Below are 12394 nucleotides of genomic sequence, written 5' to 3'. Positions count from 1 at the left end.
TGACCAAGAAACCGGGCCCTCCTGAGGTCCCAGCACTGCCCAGGGTCTTAGGACTGGGGCTGGGGCTTGGTGTGAGCTTGATCTTGGCACGGGTGGTGGGGCTTCCATCAGGTGTGACCGAATTGCCTAGCAGGTTTTCTCCAGGTCACCCTCTTCCTCACCCCGACTCCCACCCACCACTTTGCTTGTGGGCAGATGACTCAAGCTTTCCTTAACACCTGTCCAGTCTGCCAGAAGGAAATGAGAGAGGAGGGCAGGCAGAGGGCATGAAGAGAGAGAGAAAGGGCAAGCCTCCTTCCTTTCGTTCTGTTCTGAACCCCTCCTTCCCCGCTAGGTTCTGAAGGGTTGGGAGAGGGGTGAAAGCAGTTGTAGGAGGAAGCCTTGAAATGGGGCAAAATGGTAGGATGCAGCAGGTTGGAGAGATGGAGGTAATGGGCAAGTGGAACCTGCTTGGAGGCGGGCTTGTCTGGGGAGGTGAGCAAGAGAAGGAGGTGGCCAGGCTGGAGGGGAGCAGAATCAGAGGAGGGAGAATGAGGGGGTCAGAGAAATGGGGTGGGGTAGGTTGGGGAGGTGGAGAGATGGAGCCCGTGGAGGAGGATGGAGTGATAGATGGGCCAGGTGGGGAGGTGGAAGAAACAGGGTGTGGCAATGCCGGGTGGAAACTCAGAGATGGTGAGGATAGTGAATTGTCTGAAGGGAGAGCTGGAGGAGGATCAGAGTGGGAGAGAGGGGTGACGGACAGCAGTTCAGAAGCAGGTCAGGTCCCGGAAGGAATGTAGGGACCAGAGACTGTATCAAGGAAAGCAAGAGTGTTTGTGGGTCCTTGAAGGGTCCCAGAAAGATGAGAGTAAGACCCCCAGAGCCACTTCCCACTCTGAGGCTGAGGCTTGACTCTGAAAGGGAGCTGAGGAGGCCACCTAAGCAGCAGGGATGGGGGTGGGTACAATCTCTGCCCCTGCCCCGCCAGCTCCAGGCATTTGCAGGGTGTGCCCGCTAGGGTGGGGGCGGCCTGGGCCGCTTCCCACCTCTGAGCGCAGAAGCTTGTGGGGTTTCTTCCGAGCGATTGTTTAGTATTCATGGGGCGACGCAATCTCTCCCACATCTGCTTAGCACAGCAAGTCCTGTCATATAACTGTCTCCCGCACTGTCTGTCCATAAAGAATGTCTCGGAATTGGTGTAATTCAGAGAAATTAATGACGACTTTCCGCGGGACGGCTCCCTGGGGGATGATTAACACTTCATCGTCCATCTGATGCGCGGGGCCCAGCGCTCCATCGCGAACATTTGGGCCGTGGCCAGCCGCATTAAAGGTTATTACGGAAAACGCGACCTGCAAACCGGCAGGCGAGAGGCATGATGGACCAGGAGGGGAGGGGGCCGGGGTGGGAGCGGGAGTCGGATGGAGCCGGCCAAGTCGGAGATCAAGTTTCCCCGGGTGTGCGCACCTGCGGATCTGAGGCTGAAGGAGACTGGGTTTCTGTTTCAGCGACTGCAGGACTGGGAGGGTGTTGGGGAGACGCTCGCCTCAGGGGCTGGAGAAGGAAAGGGAGTGGCTTTTTCTGTGTGGATACATTGCCCATGGAGGTTTTCCCTGTATTTTAATCCTCACAGAATTATTGGGTAGATTTTATTAACCTCACCTTACAGGTGATGAAACTGAGGCTCAGAGAGGTTATGTAAGGTGCCCAAGGTTACACAGCTTATTAAGAGGCACAGGCAGGATTTGAACTCAGGTCCTAAACTCCTGAGCTCTTGCTTTTTCCACCACGTCGCTGAGCAGAGGGTCTTACTCTTATATGTCTGCCTCAGCTTCAGGCATAGAAGAGGGGTGCAGATGGGGGGTGTTGGCTGATAGGTGCTCAAAAATGTTTGTTGTGTTGTCTTTGCAGATTCCACATCCACGGTGTGGGCCAGAAACCTAGAGACCCTGGTGGCAGGAAGGGGAATATAGCAAAAGATTTCCACTTTGGGTCGGGAAACTGGAAAGAGGTTTCCTGTGGTTTCCATGTCACCCCCTGGACATTCTAGACCTCTGGAATCTTGAGGACTAGGCTCTTCCTCCTTAGTCAAAAGAAAGGAATAGAGATGTATTGTGTATATGTACAAGTGTGCTTGGCGAGCGTATGAGTTTGTGTAAATTTGTATATGCCTGTCTGCGAATGTGTGTGTTTATGAGTATATGTCTTTGTATTGCACACGTGTGAAAATGTTTGTGATGTGTAGGTGTGTTCATATGTGTGTGTATCTGCATGTGTGCAGGCGAATGTGTGCATATGTGTACATGTACATGTGTGGTGTCCCAGGGGAGCCTGAAGACTCATAGCCAAAGATGTTTTTGATTTGATTTGCCCAAATCTCTGGCACGTTTTGGGCTGTGGTTTGTGGTGGGGCTGAGGTGGGAGGCCAAAAGAGGAAGGCTGTATCTACTTGGGGTGTGGGAGATTGCACAGCCTGAGTAGTGGGTGCCTCTGGCCTTCCAGGCACAGGGGAATGGTGTCAGGGTCCCAGGTCTGAGGCTGGGTGGAAACTGGGTCCTGAAACCTTCATTCAGGGCTTGCATTGGGAGTGCTCATAGGCCCTGCTCTGATCGGGGAGAGTGATGAAGAGGTGGGGCCAGGGTGGGAAGGTGCCTGAACAGTGGAGGGGTGGGGCCTACTCTCTTCTCCTCTCTCTCCAGGTTTAGGGAATGATCTTCTAACCAGGCTGCAATTCCTTCCTCTAGGCTCAACCTATTCTGCCCTAGGGTAGTAGAGTCCCTAACAGTCTTGGTGTGCAACATCTGACTCTGCGGAAACCATAATCACAGTGAAAATTTCTCTTTCTAGTCAGTACTACCCAGACAGGTGCAAACCAATGTCCTTGTCTCTTGGAGGCCTCTGGCAAGGCCATGTATGCATTCTTATTAAACTTCACACAACCTGAGGTTTTCAGACCCCTTGTGCTGGAAAGTTCTTCCAGAGTTTAACCTCGAATCCTCTTGTACCTTGTGCACATAAGCCCAGGCTGAGTTTGTGAAATTGGAATCTAGTCCCTCCCCCAACACACACATAGAAATAATTTCTTCTGAATAGGGGAATGGTCTGGAGTATAGAAAAATGAGAGAATGTGGGGCTAAAGCCTGTTGGATCACAGATGAGCTGGACCATTCTTGGAAAGGAGGCAATGATCAACAGGATGGTTTCAGAGAAGGGAGTTCAGAGACCATCAATTCCAACCCTCTTACTTTATAGACAGGAGCCGGAGGCCTCAGAGAGGGAAAGTCTCACTTAATGTCCCCTGCTACACGGTGGCCACTTCTGGGAAACCCAGGCCCCTGACTCCTGGTCTAGGGGTCTTTCTTGTGCCCCATTTAGAGGACCCTAGACTATGTTCCTATCCTCTTGGCTTTATGGTGGTGGGGAGAGAGGGAGGATGACTTCAGCTAGACTGGGGTGCTGTCCCTTCCTCTTCCTTAAGCCTGTAGTAACTTCCAGCTGGGCTTCAAGATCTCTCATTCACTGATACTTTTTCCTTCAACTTCCCATTCTCCTTCAACAGGAACCTTCATCTGGTCTCTTAGGTCCACCCGGGCAGCCATCCCAGTATTCAATCCTTCCTCCCTCCCTCCTTGTCTCACAGTCTGTCTTCAGCCTGGACCATCTTTTCTCTTCTTCCTGCAGGCTAGCCTCTCAGACCTTTGCAATATCTCCCCATACTCTCCTCCTCTGCGAAGTCTTCCTTGATTAATCCTCCTGGTTCTGGATCCTAAACTTCCTATTTCTAAGTCATTGCTATGGTCCCTGCAGGCCTCTCCTTGTTCTTCTCTCTTCTCTTTCCTGGCTCTGTGCCTTGTCCCTGTTCAGCCCTCCCCATACCCTCAACCACATGAACTGGCACCTCTCTATGAGCAGGCCTGTATTTTCTCCTTCCTCCCAGAACCCTCTCAATGTGCCAGGTAGGTCAAGACTGTAGTGGAGAAAAAAACCTGTTTTCTGTGTTCTGGGAATGGCAGAGATAATGGAGTCCAACTGGGTGTCATGCTGAGGAGGGAGACGGCAGTGTGGGCCTTTCCCTGTCTGTATCCTGGTGTTTATTTTGGGTTAGACCTTCTACCAGCTCCTGGCCCTCCTCCTCCTGGTTGCCTCTGGCCCAGTTAAGAGGCCCCTCTAGTTTGCAGCCCTGGAACCCCTGGGATCCTGGGCCTGATGTAGGGAGTGGCAGATGGCCCCATTATGATTTCTCAGCTTGGCCTTCATACTGCACCTGACCATCTGCTCCCATTGGGTCTCTTCAGACTTATTTTCTCTCTTAGATTTCTTTTCCACCTTCCCTTTCCTTCGCTCATCCCAATCCTCACCCAGACCACCTATCCCCGAAGCTTGAGTATTTTTCAGAAAGCCCTTCTTTTTCTGAGACCCTAAGGGTTGATTCCTGCCTGGAGAGGTGGGGGTGGGATGAGTGGAGATTTGGATGGAGGAGAGGGTCCTGACTCCAGTGAGGCACAGGGTCTAGCGCGGGACCATTCGAGGCATTGGCCGCCACCTTGTGGCAGATACTGAGAACTGCAGGGTTGGGGTCCCAGAGCTGAGAGCAGGACCTCTGTCTGGAAAGGGGGAAGAGGATGCCTGCAGGAGTGTGCATTATGAGGGTAGTGGGCCTCAGAATTCCTAATTGACATTGGAAGTTTCTTCAGGGAGTCTTTGTATTTCTAAATTACAGGGGAGTAGAAACCTGGAAGGAAAGCCAAGTAGCAAGACATTTCTAGATGGAGAGAGAAAATTGAAACTCCATCCTAAAGTCTGAAACCTACTATCCTAATTGTCTCTTCCCAAAAGAGTCCTAAAAGGGAAACAGCCTGAAACTAAAGCGGGAGTTGAGGTCTGACCTGCAGAAGAACTTCCCATTAAATCCAAGTATATTGAATGCCACCGCTTCTGACGGTTTCACAGCTTTTTAAAAGTCCCCACTCCCATACCTAGTGACTTGCCCCACCTTCTCTAGGTTCCCTGATCTTATGCTCAACTCACTGGGCCTATTCAGAAAAGCCCAGGGGCCTTAGCCTTTCCTACCCCAGCCTGTGTTGTTCCTATGACTAAGATGCCAATCTGAGAAGTCCCTTTTGTGGTCTAACTCAAGCCCTTCCTATAGCGCTGGAAATGGACAGAACCACCATATGGCTAGCAGAGCTGCAGAAGGAAAGGTGGCCTGTGGAAGGAACCTATAAGTAAGGTTCTGAGGGAGGGCAGTTCTACCTCAGTTTCTCCTTCCTTCCTCCTCTCAGCTGCCCCATTGGATCCTTGGAGATGAAGGGGAGGGAATAGAGTGGTACATTTTACTGGAGAACTCTCTTGCTTGAGATTCAGGATTCATGGGTGTTGGGGGGCAGGATGAACCCCTAAATTCCAATCGTGGCCCTTGTTATTTTCTTCTGTACAGTGGGTCTGTAGGGAGAGAATAAAGGGGGGTATTTGTCTCCATCAACTTGAGTCCTCTGGTCTCACCTAGAGTCCTTTCAAAGACTTTTCCTTTCTCCGCACCCAAATACCAGTTCTTCAGAAGCCCTCCCAATGATATCTCCTTCTCCACCCCCTGAGGCCAGTCCCCTTCCTTGGAGGGCTGAGAGTCATCGAATCTCCCCTGCCATTTTCCCTCTGCTTCCCCGGGCACTGCCTGGAGATCTTGGCCAGAAGCCCGGCTCTGCAGGCTCAGGGTGGGGGCTGTGCCCCGGCGCCCTCCCTCAGAGGTACCATTCCTCCCCTGCCTCATTTGCTGCCACTGACCTTACTGAGTTAAATTAAAAAGCAATGTTCTGTGTGCAGCTCCAGCCCCATGGAGCTTGACTCTGGGAAGACGAAGACAATTACCGGTCCCTCCGTCTCCCTCTCGTCTGGCTGCCTTATAATTTTTCCCCCCGCTGCCTGGTATGCAACATTTATGTTTTTAATAACATCAGAATGGTTTTGACCTTGGGAATTCATAGCAGAATGGGCACCGTGAGAGGCACCAGTGTGATTGGCATTTGTCTCAGTCCTTTGCAGGGAGGAGGCTGCATCTGGTGCTTCCTTGATACTGGGGAAGGTGCGTGTGTCGGGGGCTGTACCCAAAGATCTAGGGAGAAATCTCAAAAGCCAGAGTGGACAGGAGGCAGATGGGGAAAGGAAAAAAAAAGGGGAGGGGTGTCTTGTCTTTTCAGTTTTCCCCAAGAGGATGAAAATTGGAATAAGGTTTTTGAGAGGTTGAGATGATATTTTTTCCTCCTGTTTTATAAAGAAAGAGTCCTGGATGGGGGCATGGATGGTATGGAATCATGTGTGTGTGGGGGCTATTTAGAAGGGGTGGTGTGTGGCACACATGTATGTGTACACAGCCTATCAGCCTACGAATTTACACACACATCCCCCTACAATTGGCTTCATCCCTCCTCAGTTACTCTCACCCTCTGTTAGCTCTTTATCTCCAAGGAGAGAGGGAGAAGTGAGGGCTAGACAGAAGTCTTGGGTCATGGAGGGCCAATAGTGGCAAGAAGGATCTGGAGGAGAAATAGATGGGTCAGCAGAGGGATGGGGAGAGGCAAGGAGCAGTGAAGGGCCTGGGAGAGAGGATCCCTGGGCAGCCCTTCTCCTCCATTTGTAAAGGGCTGTGCTGTGGTAGGAGGGACCAAGGTTAAAGTTGAGAAAGTGTTTGTCTGTAGCTTTGAGGAGCCTCTGAAAATACAGTGAAAATGCAAATTATAAATGAAGAGACATTCCTCTTGCAGTTCAGGAAGAAGAGAGGGACAGGGGCTGTGGGACTCTGAGGGGTAGACAGGTGTATGTGCTTAAAAAGAGGAGGTCATCTCTCTGCTCTGTGGTCAACAGTTTTATATGCACCAGTTATATATGTAAACATGGGGAAAGGTATAGCTTTGACATCGATTTTATTTATTTATTTATTTATTTATTTATTTATTTATTTATTTATTTATTTATTTTTGGTAAGGCACCCCTTGGTTGACCTCACAGATTGCAAGGCCCTTGTCAGCTTACAATCCCTTATTTTTTAAATTTTTTACACCTGCAGCACCTACAGCATCTGGTCTTCCTAGGTGGTCTCCCATCCAAGTATTAACCAGGCGGGACCCTGCTTAGCTTCCAAGATCAGATGGGCTCGGGCTTGTTCAGGGTGGCATGGCCATAGACTCGACATTGATTTTTTAAACCAAGGATTGTGAGCTGGTTTTCCATTGTGGCTTGTAAAGTATGCTTTTCTTTCAGGAACATCAGCCAGGACAATGGGAAGAAGCCTGTACTGAGAATGGAGAAAACTTGGGTTCTAGTTCTGGCTCCAGTTATCAGCTAGGACGCTATGAAACGTCACCTCTTTCTATGAGCTTGAGTGTCATTTGCTGTACAACTGTGAAGGAAAAGCCACAGGGCCTTTCTGTGCCAGCAGCCCCAGAGCTGAGGGACCAGAATGGAAGGAGGCCGGGGTGGATGACGGTATTTCAGGGTCCTAAGAGCCTGAGAAGGGATGCCCAAATGGAGAGGGCTGCAAGAGCATTTATTGAATTCAGAAATTCACGGTTTCTTGCTGAAGCAACACTCCCCAAGCCTGTGCAGCACAGCCCCATCTTTGACAGTACCTAGGGCCGAGGTCTGGGTTCTGCAGGGAGCACCGTTCTCTGCCGCCCTCCTGTGGCCGCCGAGTCCTTCGCAGGTCGCTGCAGAGAAGGTTCCACCTAAGTCTGCGTCCTTCGCCCCCTGGTGGAAATTTGGTATATTACAAGAAGTGATCTTTCAAACCGCATCTTTTTTTCTCCAACAATTCTCTAGTTTCTGGAGGGATTCACGACCTCCTTAAGGCTAGGATGGTCTTCCTGAGATTTAATCCTCCATACTATTGCCTGAAGTTTTGAGTTCTACTTTTGGGGATGTGCGGTGGAGACAAAGGGCTGAGACTAAGATATTGAGCAGAGAGGGCAATTTTTCTTCCTCCTTGGGTTCCATCTACAGCCCCAGCTTCCTAGGGTCGCCCGGAGTTTCAACGAAAGACGTCAGGGTCTAGTGACACTCCTGGAGAAAATGGGTCTGAAGCAGACCAGGTATTACACGACTTCCGTGAATTTGCACCTGAGCTCAGTCCGTCAGCGTCAGCCGGGAGATGGATTGGCAGAAGCCAGGAGGCAAGAGACAGGGATGATGGAGGGAGATGGCATGTATGACAGATGCTGACAAGACTCTTTATTTGCTAGCTCTGGAATCCCCTCCCACCCACCATGCTGCCCTTGGCCCTCCCCTTCTAGTTCTCAGTGCTTTTTAGTAACTGTCTTTGGGGAGGAACCCAGGTGGCCAGGCTGCATTGGGGTGGGCAAGGGAGGGAGGGTCACCGGGTAGATAGGTGATGGAGGTGGAGTGGTTGGAATGACTGGGATTTGGAGCTGGAATATATTAATCACCGGGGTGCTTGCTTGGAAGGCTTGGAAGGGAAACTGTTCAGAGGGCAGATACTGGATTGCTGCGGGTGGATAAGTGGGGGGAATGGGGAGGCATATTTAAAAGAAATGAGTTCCACTGACTTAGGCACTAATTATTGGAGAAATGGTGAAATACGAGCCAATAATTTAATTGAGAGCTTCCTATGTACAAGGAAGGGTTATAGGTGCTATGAGGGGAATAGAGGGGCATGCATATTTCTGTTCCCCTTTCTGTGTTTTAAAACCTGCCGCTTCTCCTCCCTGGACTTGTTGCTCCTCGTGTGCCTGTCTGAGGGGTGCAAGGAACTGCTTGGCAATTCTTCATCAGGGATGCTGGGACAAAGCTCCCAGGGACATTTCTGTTCTTCACATGCCTCCCACTCTCCTGCCACCAGCAAAGCACTGCCAGTCAGCCTCCCACCTCTCCTCATTCATTTTTTCTTACAATGCACAAGACATGGATACCTGGGTAAGAGAGGGGGCCCTCGACTGCCCTCCCAGAATATCTAGTGGCTCCCAGTGGAGAAACTGGGGCTGGGGGAGAGGTAAAGCACACGACCCTGAGACTGGTAGCAGGCAGGGAGGGGACCAGCATTTGGAGTCATGGAGAATGTTCGGTGAGGAGAATGCTGCAGTCGGACCCCGCGCTGCATCCTAATCAGCGCTGCGGAGGCTGCGCCGCCGTATGGCCGTCAATCTTCCACACAAAGGGCCACCCGCCCAGTCCCCGTTGGAAGCCCGCCGCGCCAGCCCACCCCTCATAACTGCAGGGCAGTGCAAAGAGGCAGTGAAGGGGGGAGACAGACACAGAGACAGGGCCAGAAATACCCAGTAAATTCAAGCCAAGACTGACAAAGCGGGACCAATAATGCAGAGTGAGGCACAGCACCCTGGAGATGAAAAGAGACTGAGACACAGAGTGAACAGAGACATTCACAGAGTGGAATGGGAGAGACAGAAGAGACAGACCCAGAAGCAGGAGAGAGGAAAGAGAGAGGAGCATCTGGAGAGCAGAGAGAAAGATTGAAGACAGACACAAAGACAGAGCCAGAGGCTAGAAATAGCAGAGACAGACACAGACTCAGATGTGAGTTGGAACCAGGCTCAGGAAGAAACCAAAAGCCCTGAACCCAGAACCAAAGGCAGAGTAACCCGGGACCAGGGCTGAGAAGATACTGAGACAAATGTGCAGAGACAGAGGGAGAGGGAGATAGAGAAGGGAAGAGAGGAAATGGAAACCAGAGGATTGGAGGGTAGGAGGAGGCAGTGAGAAGGGCCAGGTAGAGGTTGTAGAGGGTGGGATGAAGGCTCTGGGTCAAGGGCTCTGCTGGCCTCTCAGGAGCTGGGACTTGGATAGGAGGAGAGGCTCATAAATGTGTGTGTGTGTGTGTGTGTGTGTGTGTGTGTGTGTGTGTGTGTGTGTGTGTAGGGGGAGCAGGAACACAGCAATTCCAAGCTCCATCCAAAATGTCGGTCATCTGGTGCTGAACTAGACTTCTACGCACACTCCCCATGCAGTGACTGCTCTGAGCAATGGAGGTGGAGGGCGGGAGAGAGAACAGAAAAAAGATGGAAATTAGAGAAAGACTGAGATGGGAAAAGAAATGGCAGAGCCCCAACTAAAATCGGAGTGAGAGAAAGTGATATTGAAAAAGGGAGAAGAGAAATCAACAGAAGACAAAGACAGGTGGAAAAATAAATATGATGGAGACTTATTTGTAAATGAAAGACAGGGAGAGGGTGGGAGCCTCTATCTGCAGGAGGGAGAGAGGGACATAGAGAGAAAGCTGGCTGTTAAGACTAAGGGGGGAGGGTAGTGGTGGGGGGAAGCAGGCAGGGCACTTATCTCCCCAAAGAGGTTGGGCTGGGATGAAACAACACTGTGGTGAGTTGGGGAGGCAGTCAACAAATGAATTTTTAGGGCAGTCTTGCTTTTTTTTTTTTTTTTTAAATACAAAGAACCTATTCCAATGCATGCCATCTTCTTCAAAGTAGCACTGTTGGGTGACGCTGCTATAGCCAGGGTCATTCCTGGCATTCCTCTCTGGGGATTGCCTTTAGAGACCGTAGCACAGCTCTGAGCATCATCACCAGAGGCACATTTTTATCCTTTAGGGTGGATCTAATTTTTGAAAACAGTCAAATTTTCTCCTGGAGAATGAGGTGAAGACCCAGCTCGGAAGCAATGTTTCCAGTTAGGAACAATGTGAATATGGGAGGACACCGTGGAAGGTGTACCCCATCCAAAGTGGCTCTGAAAGGTTATTTTGAATGAGATATTTTCAGGATGTAACAGGAGAACTTTCTAGTGACTGCTTGAGGCCTTGTTTCATTTTTCCACCTGTTAAAACCAGGTAGTAGTGCTCCCATGAGCATTCACAGCCTTGCCTCAAGGGGTGAGGCCTGGCATTTGACAGAAATACTTGACTAAGTGGTCTTGCCCTTGGGGAGTTTACAGTCCTCCTCCCCACCAAGATAACATGCAAAGTAACCTGGTGACAGCTCACCACAACACAGATCAACAAGTGCAAATGACTTGGGCAAACTCAGAATCAGAGCCAGTTAGTTCATCAGGGAAGGCTGCCTGGAGGAGGGGAGTTATAAGTAGGGTATGCAAGGAGAAATGCAACACAGCATGGAACAGAGTCAGAGAAGAGGAAAAGTATCTCTCTGACAGCTCTGAGGCAGGATGAACAAACCACAATCCAGCCAGCTTTGCTGGCCTGGAATGAAGAGCTGGTTGGGGAACCATCATGAAGCAGAATGGAGGACAAATTTTGAAGGCCGCGCTGGGCGATTTGAATTTGCTACCAGAGGAATTGGGGCCTGCTGGAGGGTACACTGACAAGTGTCAGGCAGTGATGCATGCATGCATGCACAATTGTCTGGAGAAGTGTGTATGCAAGTTTGCATGACTTCCGTGTATGTGTGGGTGAGGAGAAGCATGTACATCCAGGTGGCTTTGTGCCACTTGGCTTTGCGTTCCAGGCTCTTGTCTTTCCATGTGTGTATGTGACTGGCATGTCACTATAAGTGCATTTGTTCATTTATGTTTCTATGTGGTCATGTGTGAATGTTATCTCCATTGCTTTTTGTCTATCTGGCTACATGCGGTGGAGGGCAGAGTGTGTGTGCATGCATGTGTGTTGCGTATATGTGTGTGCGCGTGTCTGAAGGAAGAATGGGGCCAGCGGGGAGTCCTGGCTGCCCAAGCATCACCGTCTGTCTCTCCCCCTCCACTAGCTCCATCTGCCCTCGCTGAGGTCGTGACAAGAAGGCAAACAGCAAAACGGCAAACTGCTGCGCCCAGAGAGACCAGAACACTGTAAGTCACACGCAGACTCCCCCTGCGGGGGAGAAAGAGGCATGAGCAGCCAGAGGGACCCACCAACAGACAGACAGAGTCCTGCGCACACTGGCCGCTTTGGGGACGCGGTCCCAGGAGCAGGTGCACTCACATGCACATACGCTCTCAGGAACACACAGGCCTAGTAGGCACAGGACACGTATCCTCGCTCATGACCTTCTCTCCGCGCCCCCTTAAGAGCCCTGCGGCCCTGCCTTCTATCACCTCCAAACGCCTGCCATGTTTTGGGGCGATGGGGCTGCGGGTCACCATTCGGACCTCGGCGCCAATCGCCGGATGTCTAATTGCTCCTCGGCCCGTGTAAGGGTCTGCGCGCGCGCGTGCGTGCGTGTGTGTGTGTGTGTGTGTCGGGGGGGATGCCCCCTCCTTCACTCCTTCCCTAGTCCCGCCACCTCCCGCCCCCCTTCCGGCCCGCGGCAGTTTCCGAAATCGCCCGGCGGCCGAGAATTCATTAGCAGGGGGCGGATGTAAACGCAGCGCGGTGGAACGTTTTAATTAGGCCTGAACAATAAACAAGCTAAACGAGGCGCGCACGGCTCCCTGGCGGGCCCTCAGCATCCTCCGCGCGGCGCGGACTCATTACGGCTGCAGCCAA

At 51.3% G+C, this 12394-nt stretch overlaps 1 pseudogene; it reads right to left on the bottom strand.

Annotated features, from left to right (window-relative positions):
• Window positions 1-7039: 7039 nt before the first annotated feature.
• On the bottom strand, window positions 7040-7158 carry LOC111729736 (annotated as a pseudogene).
• Between the last annotated feature and the right edge of the window lie 5236 nt (window positions 7159-12394).

This window comes from Pteropus vampyrus, unplaced genomic scaffold (genome assembly GCF_000151845.1).
Source record: "Pteropus vampyrus isolate Shadow unplaced genomic scaffold, Pvam_2.0 Scaffold276, whole genome shotgun sequence".
NCBI classification, from domain to species: Eukaryota; Metazoa; Chordata; class Mammalia; order Chiroptera; family Pteropodidae; genus Pteropus; species Pteropus vampyrus.
The sequence above is the reverse complement of the archived record's forward strand: the minus strand, read 5'-3'. Positions and strand labels throughout refer to the sequence as shown.